This window comes from Prionailurus bengalensis, chromosome C1 (assembly GCF_016509475.1).
Source record: "Prionailurus bengalensis isolate Pbe53 chromosome C1, Fcat_Pben_1.1_paternal_pri, whole genome shotgun sequence".
NCBI lineage: Eukaryota > Metazoa > Chordata > Mammalia > Carnivora > Felidae > Prionailurus > Prionailurus bengalensis.
Window position 1 is genome coordinate 17,412,611 of NC_057345.1, and position 8,948 is coordinate 17,421,558.

The following is an 8,948-nucleotide window of genomic DNA, read 5'->3' on the forward strand; positions in this document are numbered from 1 at the left end:
GAGCCTGGAGCCTGCTTCCGATTCTGTGTCTCCCTCTCTCTCTGCCCCTCCCCCGTTCATGCTCTGTCTCTCTCTGTCCCAAAAAAAATAAATAAACGTTAAAAAAAATTTTTTAAAAAGAAAATAGTGATAACGAGGTTTAGACTTGCTTCGTATAGGTAATGAGTTAAGTCTGTTACATACGTGCCATAACCCATAGAACACTCTCAAAAGTAGGTTCTATTATTATCTCCATTTTACAGAGTAGGAAATGAAACCGAGAGAAGTGAGGGACTTACCTGGGACGAGGAGACAAACACAAGCAATCTGGCTGTGAACCTGGGCGTCAGTCTTCCATGGCCTAGTTGAAAGCAGATCCAAGGCAGGGGGGCGGGGGTTTGTGCCGAGAAGTTCAAGTTTGACTTTGCCGAGTTCCTCATTAGAAGGGGAGGATGTCCAGGGGTCCAGGGCCCTCCAACAGTGTGCCCCTGCTCCAGCCAGGAAAGGCCCTCCTTTCGCCGAAGCCCTTCCAGGCACCCCCAAGTGAAAGCTGTCACCATGGTCTAAAGTCCTCTCCAGCCTGGTGGGTACAAGCTTTGGAGACAGGCCTGGGCTTCAGTGCTGGCTGTACTCCTTATTCATTCCGGCGAGCCTCAGTTTCCCCACATGGAAAATGGAGATAATAAGGCCTATGTCATGGGGCTGTTGTGAGGATTAAAGGGAGCATGTTCGTGAAGTACGCACTGTAAGCACTCAGAAAATGGTGACGGATGTTATTGTCTTTGGTTGAAAAAAAGAAGACAGTTTTCTGCAGTCTTCTGAAGGTTTATCCCATAGCTCTGGAGGTCAGAAGCCTCAAATGGGTCTCACTGGGCTAAAATCAAGGTGTCGGCAAGACTGGGTTCCTTCCGGAGGCTCTGGTCATTGGATGCCCTGCCTTTCCAGCTTCTAGAGGCCGCCCGCATTCCTGGCTCGTGGCCCCTTCCTCCGTCCCCAGAGGCAGCAGTGCAACATCTTGAAATCTCTCACTCACTCTGGCTCTGACTTTCCTCCTTCTGTCACTTATTAGGACCCTGTGATTATACTGGGCCCACCTGGATAATCCAGAGCAAGCTCCCCATCTCAAAGTCAGCTGATTATCAGCCTCAATTCCGCCTGCAATCTTCATTTCCCCCTGCCATGTAACATAACACAATCACAGGCTCTGGGGACTAGAACATGGACATCTTCGGGGACCATTATTTTGCCTGCTACAGTGGGTGAGCAGGAAAATGCTGCGAAACACTGGAACTTTGCACTGAGCGTACCTCTGTTCAAAAACCTACCACGGCCCCCCACTGCCTCCAGGATAAGGGCCAGGCCCTTCAGCCTTGCCTGCAAAGCTTTTCATGAACTGACCTCTATCCCACTTACGAACAGGCACTCTCTGGCCTCCGTGCCTCTGCTCTGCCTGAAAGGCTTTTTCTTCCATTTATTTATTTATTTAAAAAATTTTTTCAATGTTTCTTCATTTTTGAGAGAAAAAGCACGAGTGGGGGAGGGGCAGAGAGAGAGAGAAGGAAACACAGAATCTGAAGCAGGCTCCAGGCTCTGAGCTGTCACCGCAAAGCCCGACACAGGCGGGGCTTAGACCCACGAACTGTGAGATCATGACCGGAGCCGAAGTCGGACGCTTAACTGATTGAGCCACCCAGGTGCCCTGTTTCTTCCATTTATAATCTTTAAAGTCCTTCCATTCGTCGTGGCCAGGCTCAAATGTCATCTCTTTCATGAAACCTTTTCAGAAGCCCCAGAACTCTCTCCCTCCCCCTGGCTCTATCCTAAAATGTCTTGACCGGAGTTATTTGGCTTGTCCCACTCCGGTTGGTCCCCATCTGACTGCGGGCAGGTGAGGCTCAGGTACCACTATAGCAATGGTCTGTGGGTCTCACACTTGAGATTCACACAGAATCACCTGGAGGGCTTGCTAAGACACAGGCTGCTGGGTCCAACATCCACGGTTTTGGATTCAGTAGTTCTGCGTGGAGCCTGGTAATCTGCATTTCTAACAAGTGCCCAGGTGATCCTGCTGCAGCCGGTCTGGGGAACACTCTTTGAGGACCACAGGCACAGCAGTCGAGGTGCTGGCGTGAGGCTAGACTTGGACTCAGATCTCAGCTCTGCCTCTCACTGTGTGACTTTAGATACATCCCCTGCCCTCTCTGAGCTGCTTTCTCATCTCTGAAAGGATTCATTCTTCCCACCTCCTGCCCCACTGGGTTGAAGTAAAGAGGACCAGGCTTAGGACAGCACCAGGCGCCCTGCTGGTGCTGACTCAATGGCCTAGAGCTCTACCTCTGCCAATTGCCCTCTCCCTGTGTTTTGACTTCCTAGTGGCTGCTCAATAGAAACTTGGGTATTAGTTTCAGGGAAAACTGCTGACTTGAATTCTGATGCAAAATGCTGGCAAACTGAGAAGAGCTAAAACAGCCAAGCTGGGTATGTCTGGTCAGCGGAATGCTAATTACCTTCACACCGCGAGCATTTTCCCTCTGCGCCTCAGGATCATGTGTATCGTCGCAACGGACAGCAGATCAGCTGTTGCAAGTTTATGGTCATTTATCCAGCAAGTGTTTCCCCAGCACCTCTAAGGAGCCTGCCTGGGGGTGACTGGCTTGTCTCAGGGGGATGCACTGCCCGGGGAAGAAGACTCCTTGTGGCCAGGACACTGCCTTCCAGCTTCCCCTCAGGACCTGTTCCCTTAGAACACCAAACACACACACACACACACACACACACACACACACACCATGCTTCCTTTGCTGCTCCTGGAGCAAGGTGGGTTTTTGTTTTGTTTTTTTAAGTAGGCTCCATGCCCGACATGGGGTTTGAACTCACGACCCTGAGATCAAGAGTCTCATGCTCTACCAACTGAGCCAGCCAGGCACTCCATGGAGCAAGGTGTCTTTTCACAACTTACATTTGCAGGACACAAGTCACGTTCTTCATGGGCAAAAGGCTGTGTCTTTGCTTTGCAAGCATCTAGCATTGTACACAGAAAGGAAACATCCAAGGTTAGAATGGAACCCCCATAATGACCGTTAGGAGGCTGGGTCACCAGGTGGTTAAGACCATGAGCCTAGGAGCTTGGCTGACCCTATTCCAGCCCCATGCCATCACCAGGGCTGGGATTAGGGTGAAGCAGATGAGGGGCCCCTCTTCCTCCCCCTAAACTGCCTCACCCATCACAGCCTGTCCACCACTTTTGGCTGTGTGACCTCAGGCAAGTAACTTCACCTCTCTGAGCTGCACTGGGGATAATACCTATTCTATAAGGTTTTATGGAGATTAAATAAAACTTGGTTCCTAATGGTCTCAAAAAAGGAAGACCAAATTTTCCTAAATTTGGCATTTGGCAGAGTGGCCACCAGAGGGCAGTGGTCCCCATGTTGGAAATAAAATAACCTGCCTGGTGATTAGTGATCCCTTTGAAGGAACACACACACACACACACACACACGCACACGCACACAAACACGCACACGTGTTCGCGCGCATGCGTGTGAGTGCATGCACCAGGAGAGATGTGTGCTTTGATTGGGTCAACGCAGCCCCACTGGCCAGCAGATACACTGGGCATCCTGCTGGTCACCCGTGGCTGTGGTCACTTGAAGATTGACATAAGACCCACACCAGTGAATTAAGATTTACTAGGACGCTGCATTCTACTCCCCTAGGATTAATGGAAGGATCGAGAGGCAAACAAAATGTACGAATATATATAACAAAATAGTATTGTCACACTGCTGAGCCTTGTTAGAAATTCTCCTTTAGAATCCCCAGGGAGGTCTGGTCTTCTCTCTTTGCTGTAATCTAGAACCCTTCAGGTGCCCCAAGAGCTGTGCTGCAGACACACCTGCCAGGCCGTGGGCATCCATGGAAAGCAGAAGCCAATTCTTGACAAGAAACAGTAGTTAGGATCCCACCCTGGCACAGGGTAGATGCTCAGTAAATGTCTGATAAATAAATGACCCTCGTCTAAGGACAGCACAGGAGTCGACTGCATTGGGTTGGGGGCAGTCAGATCCTGGCTTTTTTCTCCCTCTTGTCTTATTGCTTTGTCCCGGTTCACCAGGAAGATGTTGATTTGTAACAGTGATAGTAGGTATCTTGTTTCTAAGGCTTTACCATTAAATATGATAGTCGCTATAATATAGTAACTCCTGGGTCTTGTCATGTATCAGGTTTTTAATAATCATAAATGAGTGTTGAATTTTTCAAGTGCTTTTCTCATATCTGTGGAGATGGTTACATGGTTTTTTTCCTTTAATTGGTTAATGTAGTAATGTAGAGGAGCATATACATTGCTCTCTTTCCTTTTTTGCGGGCAGGCATTTACGTTACGCACTCGTATCAAAACAGTAACCAGTACTTAATAGGCACCCAAATATTTGCTGAGTGAATAAACGAGGAACAACAGATTCTTGGGGAAACTTCCCTAATGTAGCATTTCTTAATTTTTTATTATTTGAGAGAGAGAGAGAGAGAGAGAGAGAGAGAGAGAGAATCCCAAGCAGGCTCCACATTTAACATAGAGACTGATGTGGGGCTTGATAGCATGACCCTGGGATCATGCCCTAAGCCGAAATCAAGAATCAGACACTCAACCAACTGAGCCACTCAGGTGCCCCCAAAAGTAGCATTTCTTTTTTTTTTTTTTAATGTGTGTTTATTTTTGAGAGAGGGTCAGGGGGAAGGGTCAGAGAGAGAGGGAGCCACAGAATCTGAAGCAGCCTCCAGGCTCTGAGCTGTCGGCACAGAGCCTGACAGGGGCTCGAGAACTCAGGAACCCTGAGTCATGACCTGAGCCAAAGTTGGACACCTAACCAACTGAGCCACCCAGGCACCCCAGTAGCATTTCTATCTTGCATTCTGCACATGAGAACGGCTTGGAGGTTTGCAGCAAATGTGCAGATAATGTGTTTGCACTCCTGGGATCAGTCTAACTCGGCTATTATTCTTTTTTAAAGGCTCTATTTAATTGGCTAATTTTTGTTTAGGATTTGTGTCTCTATGTTTAAAAGAATTCCCCCTGCAATTTTCTTTTCTTGTATCGTCCTTTTCTGGTTTGGAGATCTAGGTTATCCTACCTATAAAAAAAAAAAATTGGATGACTTCCCTTTGTCTTGTTCTCTGAAATATGTACAGGTTCAAGATCAGGGTTCAATACAACTTGCCTGTATGGGCGCCTAGGTGGCTCAGTCGGTTAAGCATGTGACTCTTGGTTTTGGCTCAGGTCATGGTTCAGGAGTTTGAGTCCCACATCGGGCTCCATGCTGACAGTGCTCTCTCTCCCTCTCTCTCTGCCCCTCCCCCACTCACTCTGTCTCTCTCAGAATAATTAATGAATGAATTAATTTAAAAACTCTAAAAATGAAAAAAAAAAAACCTACCTATAAATCCATCTGGCTCTGGCATCCGTTTGGAGTCAGAAGCTCTTGAACATCAATCCAAGTTAGTTAATGATTTCTATTTCTTTTTGAGTCAATTTGGGTAAATTTATTATTTTCTAGAAACTTCTCCCTTTCACATACATTTTCAGCCTTGCCTGTCATTGGTTGCATTACCTGGAAACTCTTTATTTTTTTTTAAACAACTTTATTGAGGTATAGTTTACATAATATAAAATTCACCTGAGGTGCCTGGGTCACTCAGTCGGTTAAATGTCCAATTCTTGATTTTGGCTCAGTTCATGATCTCGTGGTTAAGAGACTGAGCCCTGTATCAGGCTCCATGCTGGGCATGAAGACTGTTTAAGATTCTGTCAACCTCGGGGTGCCTGGGTGGCGCAGTCGGTTAAGCGTCCGACTTCAGCCAGGTCACAATCTCGCGGTCCGTGAGTTCGAGCCCCGCGTCGGGCTCTGGGCTGATGGCTCAGAGCCTGGAGCCTGCTTCCTGATTCTGTGTCTCCCTCTCTCTCTGCCCCTCCCCCGTTCATGCTCTGTCTCTCTCTGTCCCAAAAATAAATAAGCGTTGAAAAAAAAAAAAAAAAGATTCTGTCAACCTCTGTCTCTTCCCTGCTCGGGCTCGCGCTCTCTCTCTCTGTCTCTCTCTCAAAAAAAATTTTTTTAACCTATTTCAGGTGTACAATGAAATGATTTCTAGAAATTTTATCAAGTAACTACAACCATTACCATAAATCAGCTTTAGAACATTTTCATGCCCCCAGTAAGATCCCTATGTCCTTTTGTAAAATAATAGCTTTATTGAGTTATAACTCATATGTCATACAATTCACCTACTGAAAGTATACAATTCCGTGGTTTTTAGGATATTCATAGTTGTATGTCCATCACCATGTAAATTTCAGAGTGTTTTCATTACTCCCTCCCAATAAAACCCTGTACCCATTAGCAGTCACCCCCCCCCCCTTCCCCTTCTTCTAAAGTCTTAAGCAACCACTAAGTTACCCTCGGTCTCTATAGATTTACCTATTCTGGGCATTTCATATAAATAAAACCATATAATATGTGGCCATTTGTGTGTGGTTTCGTTCACTTATGTTTTCAAGGTTCATCCATGTTGTAGTCATGTCTTTTCATTGCATGTATTCATTCATGGCATACATTCCATTATATGGATATACTATCGTTTATTTGTCCATTCATCAGTGGAGAGACATTTGGGTTGTTTCACTCTTGGGCTATTGTAAATAATGCTGCTACAAACATTTGTGTGGTTTTTGTGTGGCCATACATATGTGTTCGTTTCTCTTGGGTATATACCTAGAAGTGAAATTACTTGGGCTGCATGGTAGTTCTATGTTTAGTTTTCTGAGAAATTGCCAAACTGTTTTCAAAGTGGCTGTTGTATTTTACATTCCCACTAGCAGTACACAAGGGCTCCAAGTTCTCCACAGCACTTTTAAAAAACAATTTTTAATGTTTATTCATTTATCTATTTATTTATTTGATGTTTATTTATTTTTGAGAGAGAGACAAAGCATGAGTGAGGGAGGGGCAGAGAGAGAGGGAGACAGAATCTGAAGCAGGCTCCAGGCTCCGAGCTGTCAGCCCAGAACCAGACACGGGGCTCGAACTCACCAACCATGAGATCATGACCTGAGCCCAAGTCGGAAGCCCAGCCGACTGAGCCACCCAGGTGCCCCAGTGTTTATTTATTTTTGAAGGAGAGGGAGACAGAGCACGACAAAGGGGGGCAGAGAAAGAGGGAGACACAGAGTCCAAAGCGGGCTCCAGGCTCTGAGTTGTTAGCACAAAGCCCAACGTGGGGCTTGAACTCACGAGCCATGAGATCATGACCTGAGCCAAACTCAGCAGCTTAACCGACTGAGCCACCCAGGCGCCCCTCCACAGCACTGATTGTCTTGCTGATTATCGCCACCCTAGTAGATAAAAGGCGATTATCTTGTCATTTTAAGATATTTATTTTAAGTGATTTCTACACCCAATGTGGGGCTTGAACTTACAACCCTGAGATCAAGAGTCTTACACTCTACTGACTGAACCAGCCAGGTGCCCCGATATCAATATCTCACAGTTTTGATTTGCATTTCCCTGATGGGTGGCTAATGTTGCTGAGATCTTTTCATGTGCTTTTTGGCCATTTGTATATCTTCTTTGGAGAAATGCTTATTCATAGCCTTTGACCTTTTTTTAATTGGGTTATTTATATTTTTACTATTGAGCTGTCTTTTCATTTATTTGGGTATTCTTTAATTTCTTCCAACAATGCGTCGTAGTTTCCAGAATATAAGTTTTGCCCTTCTTTAGTATTAACCTTATTCTTTATTTCATTTTACGTGAGTGGGGAAGAGGCAGAGAGAGATGGAGAGAGAATTCTAAGCTGGCTGCATGCTGCCAGCACATGGCCTGATGCGGAGCTCGAACTCACAAAGCCACGAGATCATGGCCTGAGCCGAAACCAAGAGTCAAAAGCTTAACCAACCGAGCCACCCAGGCGCCCCTTGTTAACCTTATTCTTAACTATTTTATTATTTTTGATGCTATTATAATTTAAATTGTTTACTTAATTTCATTTTGGGGGTTTTTCATTGCTAGTACATAAAATTACAACTGGTTGTTGTATGTTGATTTTATATCCTACAACCTTACCGAACTCATTTATTAGTTTTATATTTTTTAATGGATTCCTTAGGATTTTCTATATACAAGATCATGTTATCTGCAAATAGAGCTAGTTTTTCTTACTTCCCATCTGCATGACTTTTATTTAATTTTCCTGCCTAATTGCCCTGGTTAGAACCTCCAGTATAATGCTGGATAGAAACAGAGGGAGTAGATCTCCTTATCTTGTTTCTGATCTAGGAGAGAAAGCATTCAGTATTTCACAATTGAGTATGATGCTAGCTGTGGATTTTTCATAGATGCCGTTTATCAGGTTGAGAAAGTTCCCCTCTATCCTTGGTTTGTTGAGGTTTCTTTTTAAGTGTTTTATTTTAATTCTAGTATAGTTATTAGTTTCAGTGTAGGAGTGTCTGTGTGTGTGTGTGTGTGTGTGTGTGTGTGTGTGTTTTCAATCATGAAGGGGTATGGAATTTTGTTAAATGTTTTTTTCTGCATCTACTGAGATGATCATGTGGTTTTTATCCTTCATTCTACTGATATGATACATTACATTAGTCGATTTTCAGATTTTAAACCAGCCTTGCGTTTCTGGGATAAATCCCACGGCGTACAGTCCTTTTTACTTATACGTTGCTAGATTTGGCTTGCCAGTATTTTGTTGAGAATTTTTGCAACTCTGTTCAGAGGAGCCAATTCATGGATATTTAGATGTTTCTAGCTTGGGGCTATTATGAATAATGCTGCAATGAACACTCATGTGCAAGTCTTGTCTTTGCATGGACATATGTTTTCATTTCTCTTGAGTAGACACCTAAGGGTGGCATCACCAAGTCCTACGATAGTTTTAAGCTTATCTTTGTGCCAAAAATGCTTTCGAAAGTG

At 44.8% G+C, this 8,948-nt stretch overlaps 1 non-coding gene across 1 annotated transcript; it reads right to left on the minus strand.

Annotated features, from left to right (window-relative positions):
* Window positions 1–2,831: 2,831 nt before the first annotated feature.
* Window positions 2,832–2,904, minus strand: TRNAK-CUU. Its single transcript has one exon. It is a non-coding gene; the product is annotated as a tRNA-Lys (tRNA).
* Window positions 2,905–8,948: the final 6,044 nt, after the last annotated feature.